Source organism: Heterodontus francisci, chromosome 5 (genome assembly GCF_036365525.1).
Source record: "Heterodontus francisci isolate sHetFra1 chromosome 5, sHetFra1.hap1, whole genome shotgun sequence".
Lineage (NCBI taxonomy): Eukaryota > Metazoa > Chordata > Chondrichthyes > Heterodontiformes > Heterodontidae > Heterodontus > Heterodontus francisci.
Window position 1 is genome coordinate 171,508,696 of NC_090375.1, and position 23,415 is coordinate 171,532,110.

General features: G+C 44.3%; 1 long non-coding RNA gene across 1 annotated transcript in view; it reads left to right on the top strand.

Annotated features, from left to right (window-relative positions):
- Positions 1 to 23,195, top strand: part of LOC137370133 (uncharacterized) — a 48,036-nt gene extending 24,841 nt beyond the window's left edge. Inside the window, exons 2-3 of the long non-coding RNA XR_010975083.1 lie at positions 1,694 to 1,806; positions 22,895 to 23,195. This is a non-coding gene — a long non-coding RNA (uncharacterized lncRNA). The remainder of the gene's footprint in view (positions 1 to 1,693; positions 1,807 to 22,894) is intronic.
- The last annotated feature ends 220 nt before the right edge of the window (positions 23,196 to 23,415 follow it).

Consider the following 23,415-nt stretch of genomic DNA (forward strand, 5'->3'; position numbering starts at 1 on the left):
ATGAGTCATTTTCAGGATGGCAAACTAACTAGTGAGGTGCCACAGGGATCAGTGCTGGGGCCTCAACTATTTACGATCTATATTAATGACTTGGATGAAGGGATTGTAGCTGATTGTTGCTGATGATACAAAGATAGGTGGGAAAGTAAGTTGTGAGCAGGATACAAAGAGTCTGCAAAGGGATGTAGCTAGGTTAAGTGAGTGGGCAGGAAATGAATCTGTCCTGGGAAACAGTGAGGAATGGCACAAAAATGTGATTGCAAGCTTCAAGGTTCTCAGATGCTGCACTGAATGTCTTGGTGGAGGGGGTAGAAAGGAGGAGAGATGTCTTGTATCCGAAATGGTGAAGGAGGCCCTTGAGACACATGGTCAAAAGACAGTGGGAGCAGATAGCCATGCATGTCAATGCCAGGAGTCCAAGCCCTGAGGATGCAATGCCAAAAGAAATTCAATGACCTCACATGTGGTAGGGAATATGGGATTAATGTAGGATTAGTATAAATGGGTGGTTGTTGGGCAGCACAGTGGTGCAGTGGATAGCACCGCAGCCTCACAGCTCCAGCGACCTGGGTTCGGTTCTGGGTACTGCCTGTGCGGAGTTTGCAAGTTCTCCCTGTGACTGCATGTGTTTCCACTGGGTTCTCCGTTTTCCTCCCACAGCTAAAGACTTGCAGGTTGATAAGTAAATTGGCGATTGTAAATTGCCTCTAGTGTAGGTAGGTGGTAGCAGAATGGTGGGGCTGTGGTAGGGAATATGGGATTAATGTAGGATTAGTATAAATGGGTGGTTGTTGGTCGGCACAGACTCGGTGGGCCAAAGGGCCTGTTTCAGTGCTGTATCTCTCTATGACTCTATAAGTGGTCGAGGTCAGTGAATACATCTTCAAATGCCATATCCTAGCAACTGCACAACCAGCTTCAGCCGTTGTTCAATTCACAACTCCTCCATCACTCACCTACCAATAATCTCTATTAATCAGGACTTGTACTTAACGTTCATATGCTTCCCCTCGCCCTCACACACTTAGCACTGCTGCAAGCCTCACACTCATATCTTGCACATGTTGCCAGCTATTCAACCATGACAGCCACATCACCCAAATGGGATTGCACAGCACTCACTGACATACATCCCCCATCTCTTGCAGGACAAGGTGGCGTAAAGCCATAGACTGCAGGAACTAACCAGAAGAAAATGGGCACATCTGCACGCCCTAGCCCCAAAGAAGAGATGGTGGTGGCTATTATTGGACTGAGGCTGAGGCCAGCGGTGGCCCTGAAACCATAGAAGATGATGGTATCCTTATACCTAACCCTCCTTCTCACATCCCACTTTCCCCTCATCCCACAATTTCTTCTGATTTGTCAGCTGCAGATGGTGTAAACATACACCTCTTACTTTCACCCTTTCCCCTTGCCACAACCTCACCCTTGTGCGGAGGAACACCAGGAAGAGAGTGATGATGAAGATAGAGCATCGCCACTTGATTTCACACTCACAGCAACCAGCTCACATGCTGTCATTGCGCATATCTTAGGGGTTAGATTAGAGGTGAGATCTGAACATGGTGAGACCCCAGGCCTGTGTGCGCTGCAGCTAGGGCAGAGGCAAGGATAGCAAAGGTACCAGTTGGAGCCCATCTTTTCCAGCAAGGCAGTGATGGCCAACTCCGTTAACACACTTGTGCTTCAGTCCTTCAGCACCAGCCGCACCACTCTCTTTTGAAACTTGAAAGAACCATGGAAAGGACCAAACACTTGTAGAATTGTAGCAACAGTCAGAAGAAATCAACCAGCAACTAACCTGTAAGTAGTTGATGATCCCTTTTTAATAATGCTGCTGAAGGGTCCTTCCTGCTGCTTGATGCATGTTCAACTGTGCAAAGTTAAGAAAGGGTGTTGGCTGGAGTGTTGAGCTGCAAAATGGCACTGTTGACATCCCCGATTGACATCATGATCTGCCTGCTCTGCATACTTCCAGCAGATCTAAACTGCATGCACACTAACACTCTCACCAAGACAGCATCAGTTGCGAGTTGCGGCAGAAGTGTGCTTGAGCGCACCGAATGCCATTTTGATCCCTGAGTGGCAGCCGTAGCACCCAAACAAAGGGCGCTACCAAGCCCAATTTCTTGCCCCATATCTTTTGTCATACAGAAAGCTCTAGCTTTCGACTTTTCTCTGTTGAACCATTTCCTCTTTAAAGGACTCCCATTTTTCAGTTATCATTTTGCCTACCAATTTTTTTCATATTAAGATCACTTTTCAACTCACCAAAGTTAGCCCTCTTCCAGGTAAGTACTTTTATGTTTGTTTATTCCTTGTCCTTTTCCATAACTATTCTAAATCTGATGATATTATGATCACCAAATGGTCCCCCACTGAAAAATGCTTGACTTGTCCCATTTCATTCCCTAGAACTAGATCCAGCATTGCTTCTTTTCATTGGGCTAGAAACAGACTGATTAAGAGTGTTCTCTTGTACACATTTTTAGGAATTCCTCCCCCTTTTTGCCCTTTTCACTTTTACGATCCTAGTCTATATTAGGATAATGAAGTTCCCCATTATCACTATATAGTTCTTGCAACTTTCTGTAATTTGCCTGCAACCTTTTATCTGCTATCTCCTTCCCATTATTTGGTAACCTATAGTATACACCCAGTTGTGTAATAGTTCCTCTATTGTTCCTTTATTGTAACCAAATGGATTCTGCCTTTAACCGCTCAACTACATCATTCCTTTCCAGTGCTGTAATAGTTTCTTTGATCAATACTGCCACCCATCCTCCTTTTATCCCTTCCCGATCTTTCCTGAATACCTTGTTGATGTGAATATTAAGTTCCCAATCCTCCCCTTCTTTGAGCCAGACCTCTGCTATTGCCACTCTATCATAGGAAGTTGACTGAACAGTTGTGACTTGGGTGTTGCTCAGAAGGTGTATAAAAGTAGAAGGTGTCTGCTAAGGCACTATGCGTAACCACAAATTGCAAGTGAATGGAGTGCATTGTAAACAGAGTGGAAAGTTAAGAATTTGATGAGAGTAGGAATTCAGTGCCTTTAACTTTTGTAGTAATTTGTATAACCTTGAGCCAGTAAGTATTTAAAACTGGGAACTGATAACTAATACTTTATGATAGTAATGATTTAAAATATTTAAATGAATTAGGTTTTCAAAAAAAACTAATAATAAACCAAGTGAATTAATTCCATTAAGCTTTAATTAATTAAATAGAAAGAAAGAAAGACTTGCATTTATATAGCGCCTTGCAGGACCACTGGATGTCTCAAAGCACTTTACAGCTAATGAAATACTTTTGAAGTATAGTCACTGTTGTGCTGTAGGAAACACGGCAGCCAATTTGAGCACGACAAGCTCCCACAAACAGCAATGTGATAATGACCAGATAATCTGTTTTGTGATGTTGATTGAGGGATAAATATTAGCCAGGACACTGGGGAGAACTCCCCTGCTCTTCTTCAAAATAATCCTGCATGACCTTTCATGTCCATCTGAGAGAACAGATGGGGCCTCCATTTAATGCCTCATCCGAAAATATATAAAGCGAGCTTACGTAGAGATGGCAGTGCAGGAGGGATGCCCATCTGCAGTATATGGGAGTTTGTGGACAGTAACTTGATAACAGGCAAACACATCTGCACTAAGTGTCTTTAACTCAAAGAAGTTTGGCTCAGAACTGTTGAGCTGAAGTCTGAGGTGCAGGCATGGCAATAAATGCAGGGCGGGGGAGGGGTAGAGTTATCGCGACAACCTGACCGAGGAGGCCATCGCACCCTTTAGGTTTGGTAGTGGTTTAAATTTGGTCAGTGGTCAGGAACAGATGGATGTGGCTTCGACTCAGGTAAATAAGGAGATTGCAGGTGTAGTGGTGGAGGAGCCTCGACCTTTGCCATTGTCCAACAGGTACAAGGTACTTGCTAGTGGTGTGGATGAGAACAAAGACTGCAAGGAAGATGGCAAATTGACCACAGCCATTCAAGTTGGGGGAGTGAAAATGAATGTGTAGGAGATCATATAGATTGTAAACCATTCTCTGCAGCCATGGCGAAGAGTCCTGTTGCCTGTCCAGTGCCAGGGTTAAGGACATCTCCTTGCAGCTGGAGAAGAACTTGGAGAAAGAAGGTGTGGATACAGTTATGTCCCAGATAGAAACTAACAAGGTAGTACCAGGAATGAGGTTCTTCTGAGGGAATTGAGGAGCAAGGGTACAAATTAAAAAGCATACCTCAAAAAATATCTCTAGATTACTATCTAAGCCACACACAAATTGACTTGGGACAAATAAATTAGAGGTTTAAATGCATGGCTCAAGGAGTGGTGTGGGAGGCAGGGGTTTCAATTCATGGGGCACTGGAACCAATATTGGGGAAAGAGGGAGCTGCTCCATTGGAATGGACTCCACTTAAACTGGATCGGGACCAGTCATAGAGTCATTTATGGCACAGAAGGAGGCCATTTGGCCCATTGAGTCCATGCCGACTCTCTGCAGAGCTATCCTGTCAGTCCCGCTCACCCGCTCAATCTCTGTAGCCCTGTAAGTCTATTTCTTTTAAGTGGCCATCCAACTTCCTTTGAAGTGTCCGGGCAAACTGAATAGATAGGGTTTTAAGCTAAGTAGGGTGGGGGGGCGGAAGGTTCAAATAAAGGTAATTTATAAGTCTGTAGAAAAAAGTCACAGATGTAGAGTAGTGATTTGGGTACAGTCAAGCAGATTGTGTCAGGAAGGGACAAAGGAGGCTAAATTGGATAACATCTGAAAACGAGCTAAACCTGTGCTCATTGAATGTAACATAGTCAGCACACCAACATCATACTACCTGCTCATTTGCATGATTTCTGCATGTTTCCAGCACGAAATGTGCTGTTTGACTGGCTGTACACATCAGCAAGGGGCCCAAAATCAATATGTGTTAACACTGCTTGAAGCTAGCCTGCAGTGTTTAAAGGGGAGGTGGATTGTAGCTGGAGCAGGTGCTAGATGGCCTGCGGGAGGTGAATCTGACCTAGGAAAGACAGAAGATGGCACTACATTGGAGAGAGCAGGCACCCAAACTTTCTGATGCTGCATTGGAGATCTTGGCTGAGGCGGTGGAAAGGAGGAGAGATGTCCTGTGATGACAGGAGCTTCTCCAGACACACTGTCAAAAAGCAGTGGGATGTGAGAAGGATTAGGTACATGTACACCACCACCTTCAATGATTTCAGCCTCACAGTGGGCCATTGCCTCAGCAATGGCCTATCCAATAATGGCCGCCACTGTCTCCTCCATGCATACTAATGTGCCTGTCCCCCTCCCGTTAGTTCTTGCTGCCTTCAGTTGTGCACCACCTTGTCCTGCAAGAGAGAGGGAAGTGTATCAGTTAATGTTCAATCTGTTTGGGTGATGTGGCTGTTAGGGTTAAATAGTGTGTGCAAGTTTTGAGATATGAGTGTGAGACTTGCAATCATGGAGTTTAGCCCCGAGAACTTGGATGCAGTGCCTCAAAATGTTTAATGACCTCAAGGTCAGTGAATACATCTTTAAATGCCATATCATACCTATAGTGCCACAAGATTCAGCCACTGCTCAAATCACCACATCCCTATTGTTCATCTCTATCAATCAAGCCTCATACCTCACATGCATATGCTTCACTTCCCCCTCACACAACTAGCACTGTTGCAAGCCTCACACCCACATTTCACAGCTTCCACCAAAACTGCAAGAGAACTCCACACATACTGGAAGTGGGCTCTTCCATACTTTCTTACACAGTGGTCAAACTCATTCGTAGGCCTTCCAATACCTCCTATAATTGCTGGTCTGTTGCCAGCATTTTTCTCTTCATGGTTAGGCCTTGGAAGTCTGTGGGCAAGACTTTAACTCACTCAAAACCCACTCACTAAAACAGGGTTAGATTCGGGTGCAGTATCTCTGTCTTGCTCAGCAGAGCTGGAAGAAGACATTGCCCTCCTAAAAGTCATCTCCTGACCTGTCCCTGCTACTGGCTGATGTGCTGTGTGTTTCATCAGGTACAGGCCCCTCTAACTGTCCAACTATTCCACCCGGACTGCCTATTTCTGCGCTGGTGCTTGGGAGGGAAAGTGCATGTGACACTGTGTCCTTCTCGAAGGTGTCTTTTGCAGGTGGTTCTGACTGCAGAGAAAAGACTTAGAGGTAAGGGACAAGATTTGAATAGAAAGGAGAGACTAAACAGTCACACATAAAAGGTTGGACAATATTGGTTGAGGTTTTGAAGTTGACTGAATGTGCAATTGCTTGCGGTACTGTTAGGAGTGCTTACATTTTTGTGGTAAATTTTTTTTGAGGACGGGTTTTAAAATTGAAAAGGATTCCAATGATGCTGGAACTTTGTGTTTTTTAAAAAAGAGGTCATCAGAAGGACTTTTGGATTGAATTTATAAACAATAGTTACTGGAAGAATCAAGGAGTACTAAAAACAAGCGCTTACTGGAAGTCATCAGTCTTCAAATAATTACCCAGCAGAGGTTTTTTGACTTGGGGAAAGATGTTTACATAGAAGTGACACGTCAAGATTTATAGGGGTCAAGAGGCTTGACTCTTTATGACATTGTTTTTGGTTTCGCTTTGGACAGTGAGTTGGGATATGGACAGTGTTACAAAAGACAGTCAGAGAAAACTTGCCAAGGGAGCAAACCCCAACTCAGTTTGTTCCAGCTCTTTGAAAAGCCTTCCAGTTTTTCCAACTCTTTGAGAAGCTCTGAGAAGCAAATGTAAGAAACAGACTGAAACTGCTGCTGCATTTTTCCTGGTAAGCCTGCCCAAAGTGATCTTCAACGTCGCCAGACAAGAGCTGTGACAGCCGTCTACATGTACTTGGGACTAAAGACCTGCTACCCGACACGAACCTGATGGGTGTCGGGTTCGGGTTGGGTCGGGCCTCTCTTCTGGGTCTGGCTTTCGGGTTCAGGTCGGGTCAGGCCGGGGCCGGGTCCGGGTCGGGCCAGACACACGTGGTAAGTGCTCTGCTGGTAAGTATTGAAATTAAAAAACTTACCTGAACTGGGAGGCCGGGACGAAACTGAGTCTGCGCAGTGAGCAAGTGATGTCACTATGACGTCATCACACATGTGCTGCAGCTTCAGGAAGGTAAGTAAAGGGATGGTGGGGTTGGGTCGGGCTCGGGTCCACTGTGGTTCGGTCGGGTTCAGGTCAGGTTCTTTTTCCCGACCTGAGTAAGCCTTTACTTGGGATGCCAAGCCAAAACAAAGGACATATGACATCTTTCCATATCTTCTCCTTTTTCTTCAAGTATCTGACCAAAGTATTTTTTTGTCTTTTTTTTTGTAATAGGGCTCTAAAGAGTAAGTCTGTTTATTTTTTCAGTAACGTGTGTGTGTGTGTGTGTGTGTGTGTGTGAGAGGAGCTAAGGTAAAAAGGGAACTTTTATATTTCAGTCTGTGAGTTAATGCTTTGCATTGTTACTGGTTAAGATTTGTTTTATAATAAACTGATAATTCTGTTGTTTATTAAAGAAACATTGTGGGTGAATTTTGTTCTGAGATATAATTTTTTTTTATTCATTGATGGGATGTGGGCGTCGCTGGCTAGGCCAGCATTTGTTGCCCATCCCTAATTGCCCTTGAGAAAGTGGTGGTGAGCTGCCTTCTTGAACCGCTGCAGTCCATGTGAGATAGGTACACCCACAGTGCTGTTAGGAAGGGAGTTCCAGGATTTTGACCCAGCGACAGTGAAGGAACAGTGGTATAGTTCCAAGTCAGGATGGTGTGTGACTTGGACGGGAACTTGCAGGTGGTGATGTTCCCATGCATCTGCTGCTCTTGTCGTTCGAGGTGGTAGAGGTCGTGGGTTTGGAAGGTGCTGTCTAAGGAGCCTTGGTGCGTTGCTGCAGTGCATCTTGTAGATGGTACACACTGCTGCCACTGTGCGTCGGTGGTGGAGGGAGCGAATGTTTGTGCATGGTGTGCCAATCAAGCGGGCTGCTTTGTTCTGGATGGTGTTGAGCTTCTTGAGTGTTGTTGGAGCTGCACCCATTCAGACAAGTGGAGAGTATTCCATCACGCTCCTGACTTGTGACTTGTAGATGGTGGACAGGCTTTGGGGAGTCAGGAGGTGAGTTACTCACCGCAGGATTCCTAGCCTCTGACATGCTCTTGTAGCCACGGTATTTATATGGCTACTGCAGTTCAATTTCTGGTCAATGGTAGCCCTAAGATGTTGATAGTGGGGGATTCAGTGATGGTAATGCTGTTGAATGTCAGGGGAAGATGGTTAGACTCTCTCTTGTTGGAGATGGCCATTGCCTGGTACTTGTGTGGCGCGAATGTTACTTGCCACTTCTCAGCCCAAGCCTGGATATTGTCCAGGTCTTGCTGCATTTCTACACGGCCTGCTTCAGTATTTGAGGAATCGCAAATGGTGCTGAACATTGTGCAATCATCAGCGAACATCCTCACTTTTGACCTTATGATAGAAGGAAGGTCATTAATGAAGCAGCTGAAGATGGTTGGGCCTAAGACACTACCCTGCGGAACTCCTGCAGTGATGTCCTGGAGCTCAGATGTTTGACCTCAAAAAACCACAGCCATCTTCCTTTGCGCTAGGTATGACTCCAAACAGCGGAGAGTTGTCCCCCTGATTCCCATTGACTCCAGTTTTGCTAGGGCTCCTTGATGCCATACTCGGTCAAATGCTGCCTTGATGTCAAGGGCAGTCACTCTCACCTCACCTCTTGAGTTCAGCTCTTTTGTCCATGTTTGAACCAAGGCTGTAATGAGGTCAGGAGCTGAGTGGCCCTGGCGGAACCCAAACTGAGCCTCACTGAGCAGGTTATTGCTAAGCAAGTGCTGCTAGTTGGCACTGTTGATGACATCTTCCATCACTTTACTGATGATTGAGAGTAGACTGATGGGGGGGGGCGGTAATTGGCCGGGTTGGATTTGTGCTGCTTTTTGTGTACAGGACATACCTGGGCAATTTTCCACATTGCTGGGTAGATGCCAGTGTTGTAGCTATACTGGAACAGCTTGGCTAGGGGTGCGGCAAGTTCTGGAGCACAGGTCTTCAGTACTGTTGCCGGAATATTGTCTGGACCCATAGCCTTTGCAGTATCCAGTGCCTTCAGCCATTTCTTGATATCACGCGGAGTGAATCGAATTGGCTGAAGTCTGGCATCTGTAATGCAGGGGACTTCAGGAGGGGGCCGAAATAAATAGAGTCTATGATTGACTGTATCGGTAATTGGGAAAAAAATTAAATATATGTTGTGACCTGTGGAGAAATGGAACTAGAAAAACAGTGCACTCCTCCCACCTTGGTCATGACAGTACATGAAGGAGTACAAGTGTAATTAGTAAACCTTGCTCATAGAAGCTGCGAGCCTCTCCTTCTTTAATGCTGCTAGCTCTTGCTGCCTCACTGATTTCCAGTTGTTTGAGGGCCATGATGTGATCTGCTCCTGCCCCATCTTATTTCTTTTCCTTCTGATCTGTGCTATCTTCTCCTGCAGAAGGAGGAGGAGAGAGTTATAAGTGGCTACTGAGAAGGCAAGTGACACGTGCATAAGCTGAGGGGGCAAAGAAGCAAGATGCTAGGAGAACAGGGAGGAATGGGAAGTAAGTGACTTGAGTGTGAATTGAGGAAGGAGTCATGTAGCAGCTGCAGGTTTTGTAATTGACACCACATGAGGAGCAGGCCAGGAATGGAAGCAGTAAAGGCAATGAGGAGCAGGTGAGTGTGTTAGCAATGAGTTTGCAAGGTGGTAGAGTGAGCTCTTGTGATTAGTAGTAAAGAGTTTGATGCAGGGGCGGTTTCTGATTGCTGTTCTTATTGCTGTGAAGGCACGCACAGAACTGTGAACAGCTGCAGTGGAAAAGATGGAGAAAGAAGGAGCTGTGATGTCATTGGTAAATTTGTCAGAGATAAGGCTCCCTCAGCTTGTCATCAACTAACTAACCTGCCCATCATACCTCTCATTTCTTATAATGCTCTCCAAGCTGCTGGGTAGCTTTGCATCCTAGTTTCTGAAATTTCCGAGCAGATCTCATTGGATGTAATTCAAGATGTTTCTGGAATCTCCAGATAGATTTTCATTGAGTGAAGTTTAAAACCAGGCAAAGGCAGCAGATTTAAAAGGGAAATTCTGTCATTTAAATTTTGGGGCCAGTTGCTCCAATCTTAACATTTCCCTGGCAGACTGGACATCAAAAGGCTGTTCCTGAACATAGCCCTTGTACAAAAGAGTCTAGCAATATATTTTGACCATCTCATAAAGCTTAATACTACAGACAATTTGATAGTAAACTCTTATGGTTTTATGTTCCTTTCAAAGTTGCCTTAACACTTCATCAGAATCTTCCATCAACTCACTTACCCCCTCCCCCGGCTCTCATGCTATTCTCCTCTTTCTCTCTCTCTCTACACCCCCACCTCCGCCCCCCCCCCCCCCCCCCCCCACCCCCACCCCACCTCCACTCTGCTGCTTCCCTTTTGAATTGTTGCTTCTCTTCCTGTGCTGGTTCTGTTTTTTCCATTATTTGTTTTCTCTTCTCATTACCTCTGGTAACTCTTTCCTCCTTAACTTTCGATTCTTCACCTTCCATTCTATCTTGCTATTGTTCAGTTTTTTCTCTCTCTATCTTTCTTTCTCTCTCTCTCTCATTATACCTTTGTTTTTATCCCCTAATGCTCTATCTCAGCTGTCCCACCTGATGTGGCTGCATAATTCTTTTCTCCAATAGAGTGGTGTAGGGGATGGAGTCAAAGTGGCAGGGGTTGTCAACATCTCAACTGTAGGCCTGTCAAACCAGTTTGGGTGGAGATAAGAAATAGCAAGGAAAATAAGTCACTGGTGGGAGTAGTTTTTGACCCTCTAACAGTAGCTACACTGTAGGACAGAGTATAAATTAAGAAATAATGGGGGCTTGGAAGAAAGGAATTGCAATAATCAGGGGTGATTTTAATCTTCATATTGATTGAACAAATCAAATTGGCAATGATAGCTTTGAGGAGGAGTTCATATTGTGTCTTCAGGACAATTTCTTAGAACAATACATTGTTAAACCAACCAGGGAAAAGGCTATTCTAGATCTGGTAAAGGGTAATGACACAGGATTAATTAATGATCTCAAAGTAAAGGATCCTCGAGGGCCGAGTGATCATAATATGATAGAATTTCACATTCAGTTTGAGGATGAGAAACTTAGGTCTGAAACTAGTGTGTGAAACCTAAAGGCATTTACAAAGGTATGAAGACAGAGTTGGCTAAAGCAGACTGCGAAAATAGATTAAAAGATAAGATGATAGTTAAGCTGTGGCAGACATTTAAGGAGATATTTTATAATTCTCAACAAAGAATTATTCCAGTGAGAAAACAAAACTCTATGCGAAGGATGAACCAATTGTGGCTAAGGAAGTTAAAGATGGTATCAACTTGAAAGAAAAGACATACAATGTCCATGTAGGCAACATCTATAGACTCTCTCCTATCCACTATTTTATTGACATCAAAAAATTTAATTAGGACCACTAAGGGATGCACAAGCTACATTCACAGGTAATGGCAGTGAAATGGCATTAATATTGAACAGCTACTTTCCCTCAGTATTACCAGATAGACTAACAAGGTGGACATGACATTAGAAAAATAGATCAAAAAAGATATAAAGACAGTTAAGGTAGGCAAAGTGAAACTTTTTTACGCAGAGAGTGGGAAGAAATCAGTACATATTGCTACAAGGAATAGTTGACACAAATAGCATAGATGCATTCAAGGAGAAAATAGATTAAGCACATGAAAGAGAAACAAATAGAAGGTTTTGCTAATAGGATGGGATGAACAGCGGTGGGAGGAAGCTTGTGTGGAGCATAAACACTGGCATGGACTTGTTGAGCGAGATGACCTGTTTTTGTGCTGTAGACGTGATGTAACTCAATGTAAGACATGACCTATCCTTCAAAATATCCATGCTAATTATTTTTGATCAATTGTTAACATAGTTGTTCAAATGCTCAGTTTTATTATATTGTCACGCTCACGCAATATGAACTTCTGAACTGTAAAATGACACAAAAATAGGCAGAAAAGTATGTTGTGAAGAGGACATAAGGAGGTTTCAGACCAATATAGATAGGTTGAGTGAGTGGGCAAAAATCTGGCAGATGGAGTATAATGTGAGAAAATATGAAGTTGTTCACTTCGGCAGGAAGAATAAAAAAGCAGAGTATTACTTACACAGAGAACGACTGCAGAATTCCAAGGTGCAGTGAGATCAAAGTGTTCCAGTGCAGGAGTCAGAACAAGTTAGTATGCAGGTACAGCAGGTAATAAGGAGGACTAATGGAATGCTATCCTTTATTACGAGAGGAATTGAAAATCAAAGTAAGGATGTTATGCTTCAGTTATATAGGGCATTGGTGAGACCACATCTTGAATACTGTGTGCAGTTTTCGTTTCCTTATTTAAGGAAGGATGAAAATGCGTTGGAGGTGGTTCAGAGGAGGTTTACTAGATTGATACCTGGAATGAGTGGGTTGTCTTATCAGGAAAGGTAATTTGGACAAGTTGAGTGAGTGGGCTAATGCATGGCAGATGCAGTATAATGTGAATAAATGTGAGGTTATCCACTTTGGTAACAAAAACAGGAAGGCAGGTCATTATCTGAACAGCTATAAACTGAGAGAGGAGAATATGCAGCGAGACCTGGGTGTTCTCGTACACCAGTCGCTGAAGGTAAGCATGCAGGTGCAACAGGCGGTAAAAAAGGCAAATGGTATGTTGGCCTTCATAGCGAGAGGATTCGAGTATAGGAGCAGGGATGTCTTGCTGCAATTATACAGGGCCTTGGTGAGGACACACCTGGAATATTGTGTGCAGTTTTGGTCTCCTTGTCTGAGGAAGGATGTTCTTGCTATAGAGGGAGTGCAGCGAAGGTTTACCAGACTGATTCCTGGGATGGTGGGACTGATGTATGAGGAGAGATTGAGTTGGTTAGGATTATATTCGCTGGAGATCTCATAGAAACCTATAAAATTCTAACAGGACTTGACATGGTAGATGCAGGAAGGATGTTCCCGATGGTGGGGGAGTCCATAACCAGGGGTCATAGTCTAAGGATATGGGGTAAACCTTTCAGGACTGAGATGAGGAGAAATTTCTTCACCCAGAGAGTGGTGAGCCTGTGGAATTCGCTGCCTCAGAAAGCAGTTGAGGCCAAAACATTGTATGTTTTCAAGAAGGAGTTAGATATAGCTCTTGGGTCTAAAGGGATCAAAGGATATGGGGCGAAAGCGGGAACAGGCTACTGAGTTGGATGATCAGCCATGATCATAATGAATGGTGGAGCAGGCTCAAAGGGCCGAATGGCCTACTCCTGCTCCTATTTTCTATATTTCTATGTTTCTACTGCGGGAGTGTACTAAAAGCAGATTTTTGGCCATAGTGTCATTCCATATTCCTTACAGTAATCCCATAATTATTTTTTCTCTCCAACTATTTTATTTTCCAATGGCCTTTCACCTAATTCTTCCTGTAACTTCTTCATATCCCTCGTCACTAACTTCCAGGTTACTAATGACTTTGGATTGGCTATTATATTAAACTTAACTTCTTGAACCACTGCAGTCCATGTGGTGTAATTTATGTGTTTATTATTAATTTCTTATATGAAAATATTTCTGCTCCTCTCTTCCCATACCAGATCTTTTCACTTTGCCTGTGGGATGTTGAAATCCCACATGACTATTATATTATGATCCCTGTAGTCTCTTACATGCCTGGACTGTTCATCTTGCACTGGCAGTTAACTGAATTTACTGATTTTTATTCTGTCACTGTATCATTAATAATTTCTATCCAAATTGCTTTTGCTGTCTTCTTCAGCTGGTATTTCCACTCTTTGAGTAGCTGTTATATTATCCCTTCACAATAATGCCAACCCATCACCTAGCTTAATAGGTTTATCTTGTCAAAGCTTTCTCTGGTCCCTCAGTATCATCACTGTCCATCTCTGCCTGCAGTCATGTTTCTATCATATCAATGGTATTCTTGGCATCAATGCACTGCCTTCTACTTTAATTCCTTCCTTTGCAGAATCTCAAAATTCTGTAATTCATCTATCAGACCTCTCTTTCCTCCTACAATCTACAAGCTTTTAAAGCTTGTGTTTGTATCGCAAGATCTTTATTTACTCATATTGTCTTCTACTCTTTTCAATCCTCAGTCCTCTTCTATCTGAGGGACCTATCAGTTTCTCAGTAGCTTATTTCTAAAGGTTCTTGCGTTATGTGAAAGCTTGCCCTGTACCCCTTAACTATCCTTAATATAATCTTATTGGTGAGTTTCTGGGTATGTTCAATTCTAAGAACAGCTGCTCAAAAACTTCAGCTATTCAATTTGTTTTTCTAGTGCTGCCAGCCACTTAATTTTTCACAGTGTCATTTTTATAGCTTACATTTGTATTCTTTTTCTTAGGACTTTGTTTTGTCAAATTGAACTGTTTAATGAACATTACATTCATTTGCAGGTTACTAGCCTCTGCTGGGTAACTGTTACATATTGAATCTGTTCCAATATCCTAACATGAACTCTGGGATCAGCAAGATGGGCTGCAGAGTCTTCTCCAGTTCTGTACATTCCTAGATAACTCAGGGAAAGTGCACATTGCAGCAGTCACCATTGTCGCTGCAACACAACAGGTCATAAATAGCTGAAGCAGGGTAGCTAACAGAATCTGCTGTTCGTTGCACTTGCCCTTTCGTGTTTAGATTTTTTAATTTTTTGCACAGCAAGTTGTTGTAAGCACGAGCTAATAACCTTTGCAGCAAGGAAAACTGGGCATCTGGGACCTCAGTGAACAGGGCAAGTAACTGTGTATCTCCTTAATCAAACTGATTGAAGGATCGAAAAATAAACAACTCATGGGATAGATTTTACGTTACGTCGTTCCCATTGCACATGCACATTTTCTATGTACCATATACAATATTCAAACATAATAAACATAAACAAAATAATTGCAATCTCAATAGTCATGTCAGCCATGGCTCTGTGGTAGCCCTTTCAGCTCTGCATCAGAAGGTTGGGGGGGTCAAGTCCCACTCCAGAGACATGAACACATAATCTAGGCTGACATTTGAGTACAGCACTGGGAGAGTACGTACTGTTGAATGTGCTGCTTTTCATAGAAGATATTAAACTAAGGCCTCATCTGCCTTCTCAGGTGGAAGTAAAACATCCCATGACACTATTTTTTTATTTCCTGGGATGTGAGCATCAATGGCAAGGCCAGGATTTTTTGCCCTTCCTTAATTGTCCTTGAGAGAGTGATGGTGAGTTGTCTTCTTGAACTGCTGCAATTCAAGTCATAGAGTTATACAGCACAGAAACAGGCCTTTCGGCCCATCGTGTCTGTGCCGGCCATCAAGCACCTAACTACTCTAATCCCATTTTCCAGCACCTGGCCCCGTAGCCTTGTATGCTGTGGCATTTCAAGTACTCATCTAAATACTTCTTAAATGTTGTGAGGGTTCCTGCCTCTACCACCTCTTCGGGCAGTGTGTTCCAGATTCCAACCACCCTCTGAGTGAAAACATTTTTCCTCAAATCCCCTCTAAACCTCCTGCCCCTTATGTTAAATCCATGCCCCCTGGTTATTGACCCCTCCGCAAAGGAAAAAAGTTTCTTCCTATCTATCCTATCAATGCCCCTCATAATTTTGTATAGCTCAATCATGTTCCCCCCTCAGCCTTCTCTGCTATAAGGAAAACAACCCTAGCCTATCCAGTCTCTCTTCATAGCTGAAATGCTCCAGCCCAGGCAACATCCTGGTGAATCTCCTCTGCACCCTCTCCAGTGCAATCATATCCTTCCTATAGTGAGGTGCCCAGAACTGCACACAGTACTCCAGCTGTGGCCTAACTGGCATTTTATACAGCTCCATCATAACCTCCCTGCTCTTATATTCTATGCCTCAGCTAATAAAGGCAAGTATCCCATATGCCTTCCTAACCATCTTATCTACCTGTGCTACTGCCTTCAGTGATCTGTGGACAAGTACATCAAGGTCCCTCTGACCTTCTGTACTTCCTAGGGTCCTACCGTCCATTGTATATTCCCTTACCTTGTTAGTCCTCCCAAAATGCATCACCTCACACTTCTCAGGATTAAACTCCATTTGCCACTGCTCCGCCCATCTTACCAGCCCATCTATATTGTCTTGTAACCTAAGGCTTAGGTGCCTAGGTACACCCACAGTGCTGTTAGGAAGGGAGTTCCAGGATTTTGATTTTGATCCAGCGACAGCGAAGTTCCAAGTCAGAATGGTGTGTGGCTTGAAGAGGAACTTGCAGGTGATGGTGTTCCCATGCTGCCCTTGTCTTCCTAGTTGGTAGAGGTTGCGGGTTTAGAAGGTGCTGTCGAAGGAGCCTTGGTGAGTTGCTGCAGTGCATCTTGTATATTGTACACACCGATGCCACCATGTGCCAGTAGTTTAAGGTGGTGGATGGGGTGCCAATCAAGCAGGCTGTTTTGTCCTAAATGATGTTGAGCTTCTTGAGTGTTGTTGGAGCTGTACTCATCCAGGCAAGTGGAGAGTATTCCATCACATTCTGTACCCTGTCGCTGGTGGACAGGCTTTAGGGAATCAGGAGGTGAGTTACTTACTGCAGAATTCCCAGCCTCTGACCTGCTCTTGTAGCCACAGTATTTATATGGCTACTCCAGTTAGGCTCCTGGTCAATGGTAACCCCCAAGGTGGTGATAGTGGGAGATTCAGTGATGGTAATGCCATTGAACATCAAGGGACGATGGTTAGCCTCTCTCTTGTTTGAGATGGTCATTGCCTGGCACTTGTGTGGCATGAATGTTACTTGCCACATTTAAGCCCAAGCCTGAATTCTGTCCAATTCTTGCTGCATGGGAGCATGGACTGCTTCAAAATCAAAGGAGTCTCGAATGGTGCTGAACATTGTGCAATCATCAGCAAACCTCCCTACTTCTGATCTTATGATGGAGGGATGATCATTGATGAAACAGCTGAAGATGGTTGGGCCAAGAACACTAATGTTTGAAGATGAGCAAGGGCGGTCTCCTGGTGTCCAGACCAATATTTGTTCCTTATTAATATCAGCCAAACAGATTATCTGGTCATTATAATATTGCTATTTGTTGGACCTTGTGCACAAATTGGCTGCTGTCTTAACTGCGCTATACTAAGATTACACTTCAGAATTACTTTATTGGCTGTAAGTGCTTTGAATTGCACCGAGGTGAAAGGCACTATAGAAATGTTCTTTCTTTTCTCCTAACATGCATTGTACAAAATTATTCAGCTGACGTTGCTACCGAATCAGTACAGCTCTAATTCTAATGTGGCACATAGTTGCACCAATTTTCTACTGATATCTGCATTTCAAATAGTTGAATCAAGCCATAATAAATCTGGCAGAGGCAAGTAAAGACTTTCAATTCTGTTCTTCCTGTCACACAAAAATCTCACTGGGGAGATATGATGAAACCTTGCAAATTATTATTCAGTGTAGCTGGCTCCATCTATAATTAGAATATACTGTGATCTCCTTGTTAACAACTGGGAGAATTCTAAGATTGTCCAAGCTTATTTTTCCTGACTGAAATGAATCATTAGATGATGTAGGATCTTTAGACAATAGAATATGCCTAATGACATTCAACCTAAAAATCACATAAGAACAAGCCACATGTCCTAATAAGACCCCCTCCCCACAAAAGTAAACTCCTTCAAACAACAATATTATTTCGAACATTTTTAGAAAATATGAAGGTAAACCTGTTTTGTCATATATACTGTGACCAGCACAGATCTAGATACTGTGAGGTTGGATTCGGATCCTAAATAAATATGCAGGGCTGGATTTTGTTCCCAGCCTGATGTCGGTTCTGTGGCGGGGAAAATCGGAGCAGCAGCGGCTGCCATGGAACCAGACGCCGGATTGACAGGCCCGATCTTCCCGATGGCAGGGAATCTCCGTGGTGACCCCTCCACCGCTCTGAGATGGGACCCGAGTTAGAATATTTAAATTACATATTTGCATGAGTTAAAGTCTAAACCACAGCAATCTTACCTTCAGTTCCCAATCCTCCACATGACATGCAGCTTTCCTGACCAGGGAAAGCTGGCGCCACCGAGGTGGGGAAGGGGTGAACCCAGCACTCTGATGGGTGGGGGGGGGGGTGGAGGGGTGAACTCTGCACTCTGATGGGTGGAGGGGGGGGAGGGGTGAACTCTGCACTCTGATGGGTTGGGGGGGAAGGGGTGAACTCTGCACTCTGATGGGTTGGGGGGGGAAGGGGTGAACTCTGCACTCTGATGGGTGGGCGGGGAGGGGTGAACTCTGCACTCTGATGGGTGGGCAGGGAGGGGTGAACTCTGCACTCTGATGGGTGGGGGGGAGGGGTGAACTCTGCACTCTGATGGGTGGGCGGGGAAGGGTGAACTCTGCACTCTGATGGGTGGAGGGGGAGGGGTGAACTCTGCACTCTGATGGGTTGGGGGGGGAAGGGGTGAACTCTGCACTCTGATGGGTGGGGAGGGGAGGGGTGAACCCTGCACTGATGGGTGTGGGGGGGTGGGGAGGGGTGAACTCTGCACTCTGATGGGTGGGGGGGAGGGGTGAACTCTGCACTCTGATGGGTGGGGGGGGTGAACTCTGCACTCTGATGGGTTGGGGGGGAGGGGTGAACTCTGCACTCTGATGGGTGGGGGGGTGAACTCTGAACTCTGATGGGTGGGGGGGTGAACTCTGCACTCTGATGGGTGGGGGGGTGGTGAACTCTGCACTCTGATGGGTTGGGGGGGAAGGGGTGAACTCTACACTCTGATGGGTGGTGGGGAAGAGTGAACTCTGCACTCTGATGGGTGGGGGGAGTGAACTCTGCACTCTGATGGGTTGGGGGGGGGAAGGGGTGAACTCTACACTCTGATGGGTGGTGGGGAAGAGTGAACTCTGCACTCTGATGGGTTGGGGGGAGGGGGAAGGGGTGAACTCTACACTCTGATGGGTGGTGGGGAAGAGTGAACTCTACACTCTGATGGGTGGTGGGGAAGAGTGAACTCTGCACTCATGAGTGAGGGGGGAAGGGTGAACTCTGCATTATGGTGTACTGTTTGCAGGGCTGGCAGTCTTTTAAAAATGGTGCCAGCACCTGCTCCTTCAACAGGTGACGTTTGAACGGTGTCGCCGAGGCCGCCCCTGCACAGTGATTGATGATGGTGGGGGGGGGGGAGGTGGCGGCGACCACCATGAATATGTAAAATGGTCGCCCGCTGTGTAATCGTGGCGGAGCGGCAGCGTGGGTCCCCCGGGGGACAGCTGCCATGTTCTGCAGCGGCAGTGGGAATACTAAATCCGGCCCACAGTGTTTGAAACCAGGAGCTTGCTGAATGTTCATACAAAGACAGACCTACTGCAGTAGGTTCTTCTGCCCTGACAGTGCTTGGAAAGTGCCAGTTCACATAGGGCAAAATCTGACACTGGATTGGAAATATTTGCAGCACTTTCCGGTAAGAGTAGGGGACTGGGACAAATTGGATAGCTTCTTTAAAGAGCCAGTATGGCCAAGATGGACTGAATGGCCTCTTCTGTGCTGTATGATTCTACGATCAGCCACACAGATGATCTGGCAGCTCTAGCTCTAGCAGTTTTGAATTATCTATTGGATGCAGACAGCCATTTGCTCTCATGATAGCTAAGCAAATCAAGACTTATTGTCAAGTGTAGTTTAACTTGGGCATCATTGTTATGGGGTAGTACAATCCTGCTGAAGGGCAATACCATCATCAAGGATGGTACTTGAACTTAAAAAGAAAATTATGCTTATAATCCAGAGACTGTCTCATGGTTTACACAAGAATGGGTGGATAGAGTGCCGTTTGAGAAATCTTGCATGTTTACCTCAAATGGTTGGCTTTGTAAGAACTTGCCAAGAGAAGATAGAAGAGCTTTAGACTTGCAATTGTATGAAGTGTTTAATTATTGTACTATACAGTATGTTGTATACATCCTTTTGCTTCTGTATATTATTTTATTTGTAAATGAAGGAGTTATTGCCTATATAATGATCCAGAAGTACAGTATTTCCCGTCACCTGAGGTGATGGGAGAACATGGTGGGCATCCTATGTATATTCCAGTGTAGGGGTTAAACATTAAACCTGGGCTATGCTAACACTAACATACCAGAGAATAAAAATGTAGGGTTGAAATTCTGGGGTGGACTCTGCTGTAAAGTTGGTGTGATTTCTAGCATTTAGAACTGGAATGTGGAGCATATGTCAGATATGCCAGAGTTACACCAGTTGTAAAATTCTCACTAAATCCTGGTGGAATTGGCTGCTGGCAGATGATGTGCTTGCCTCCAAAGTGGCACATGTATCCAAATGAAAAGATAATGAGCACCAAAGCTGATCTCCCAAAACTTCCATTTACACCAAAGTTGAGACTGGCAAGTTATGCCTGTAGAAAAGAGGGATTAATTACTTACATGGCTTGTCTTACCAGATGCTGCTTTCAGAGGTTTTGAATGTTCATAAACTTTGAAACAACAGCTTTGATTGAAACTGAGAAAAATCTTTTCTCACCTGTGGAGCTCAGAAAGTATTCTGCCAGGTTGCCAATGCAGCAGGGAAATGTTTTGCTTCCAAATCATGCCCCTCAGTCTATGATGTCTTAGAAGAGGTATGCTTAAGGACACAACAGTTCAGAAAGAAGGTATTGAAAGAATTGTTACAAACTGCTCTCCGAACATCCCCACAATGCATAAGGTACAGTGTTGTGAACTTCTTTATCACTGTTTTATCTGTGCATGTATATATACAGTAAGTGTTCTTATTACAAATGAGCCTATCTTTGGTGCCTCTCCGTTCTCTTTTTAAACCTATCAAGGTGCTGCGTTGAGGTGATACCTGTGGGCTAAAGTTGCCAGTGATGCTTGGCTGTGTTGTGGTATTGTGAACCTCTGACACTGTGGTGGCCCCCTTCGCAAGGTCTCTGTTTCCTGAAAGGACCCTTCAGGCTCCTTCACCATAGAATCTTAGAGATTTACAGCACAGAAGGAAGCCATTTGGTTCATTGTGTCGCTAAGTGCTTTTTAAATGTTATGAGGGTTTCTGTCTCTACCACTCTTTCAGGCAGTGAGTTACAAATCCCCACCACCCTCTAGGTGAAAACATTTTCCCCCGAACCCCCTCAAAACCTCTCACACCTTACCCTAAATCTATGCCCCTTGGTTATGGGCCCCTCAGTCAAGGGGAATAGGGCCTTCTTATCTACTCTATCTAGACCCCTCATAATTTTATACACTTCAATTAGGTATCACTTCAACCTCCTCTGTTCCAAAGAAAACAACCCTAGCCTATCCAATCTTTCCTCATAACTAAAATTCTCCAGTCCAGACAACATCCTCGTAAATCTCCTCTGTACCCTCTTGAATGTAATCATTTATTTTCTATAGTGTGGTGACCAGAACTACATGGGAGTACTCCAGCTGTGGCCTAACTGGTGTTTTACTCAGTTCCAGCATAATGTCCCAGCTCTTATATGCTATGCCTCAGCTAATAAAGGCAAATATCCCGTATGTCTTCCTGACCACCTTATCCACATGTCCATCCACCTTCAGGGATCTGTGGACATGCACTCCACGGTCCCTCTGTTCCTCCACACTTCTCAGTATCCTACCATTTATTGTGTATTCCTTTGCCTTGATAGCCTTCCCCAAATGCATTATGTTACGACCAGGTGAGAAAGGTGTCTAGGGGTAACTCTCAGCCTTCACCTGGTCTTACCGTAACAGGGTTTTATTTTTAAACACACTGTGTTTAAGCTCCCCCTTGGTGAATCCTTGTTCACCGCTTTCCAATTGTAAGGTAAAGAAACCAGCACAAAAAGGCTTTCTTAGACTGAAAGAAGAAAATTTGAAATTTCTTAAACTCTAATTCATTTAATGCCTATGGATACACAATGTGCCCACACTAGCATGCATACACAATACACACATGCAAATAGAGACAGAAAAGAGCAGAAGAAAAATAAAGTGGAAAAGTTTGAGGCAATATCTGAAGAGTTTTTGTTATGGTTCTTCAAGCTTACTGTAGAGTCCTTGATTGTAGGTAGATCTTGCTTTTCATTGGGGCACAGTATTCTTCTTAAACCTTGTTCGCTGTAGGAGACTTTTCTTTTTTGGGGTTCATGGTCTTCAGTGGATTCAGAGGCCTGTGAGAAAGAGATGGGAGCAGACAGGAGAGATCTTCTCAGTCCAAGAGGAAACTGACATTCGCAGATCAAACTTTTTGTACAATTCAGACAACGCTGATTGCCAAGCAGGCTAGTCATGTGACTAACTGGTTTGACCATGTCTTGGATTGTATCACCTTAGCAGTCTCTGGAATGCTCCTCTTACACACAATACCTGGTGATCGAGGTCCACTGGGGTTGAATGTGTCAGGGAATGGTCCTTTGTCCTTCCAATCATCATCTGTTAATATGCAAATGTCTTTTCCAGCCACTATTCTTCTTTTGCTTCCCTTAGCAGCCTAGTATATATTTCGTCCAGGCCTGGGGATTTATCCACTTTCAAAGATGTTAAAGCCCTTAATACTGCCTCTCTCACTATGTTCATTTCATCTAATATTTCACACACCCCTCCCTGATTGCGATATCTGTATCATCTCTCTTTTGTGATAACAGATGCAAAGTAATCATTAATGACCATACCAACATCTTCTGATTCCACATACAAGTTACCCTCATAGTCCCAAATAGTTCCTACTCTTTCCTTAGTTATCCTCTTGCTCTTTATGTATTTACAAAAAAATCTTTGGGTTTTCCTTGATTTTACTTGCCAACTTTTTTTTTTGCAGGTGCATGGGCAACCTGGTCCTGGATCCGAGCACCAACATGAACAGGCATCTGAAGGGAATGGCAGCAAAGTAAGAAGAGTTGTCATCAAGAGAGAGGCTGATATTATGAAGCCAGGTTGGAGCTACACCAGTTGTGCTGCGTCTTGGGTCTGAGTGCCCACTGACCAGTGGTGAGAACAGATCTGATGGTATCAGTTAAATCCTGCAAACCATGAGAAATGTTATCTTGACGCTCTCAGATGCCTCTTTCCAACGTTCTCTCTAGTCACCCAAAGGCTATTCTAGTTCAATAAACCTTTATCTAGACAAACAGCTTTTTTTAGATTACATTAGAACATTACAGCGCAGTACAGGCCCTTCGGCCCTCGATGTTGCGCCGACCATCTGACCTACACTATTCCATTTTCATCCATATGTCTATCCAATGACCACTTAAATGCCCTTAAAGTTGGCGAGTCTACTACTGTTGCAGGCAGGGCGTTCCACGGCCCTACTACTCTCTGAGTAAAGAAACTACCTCT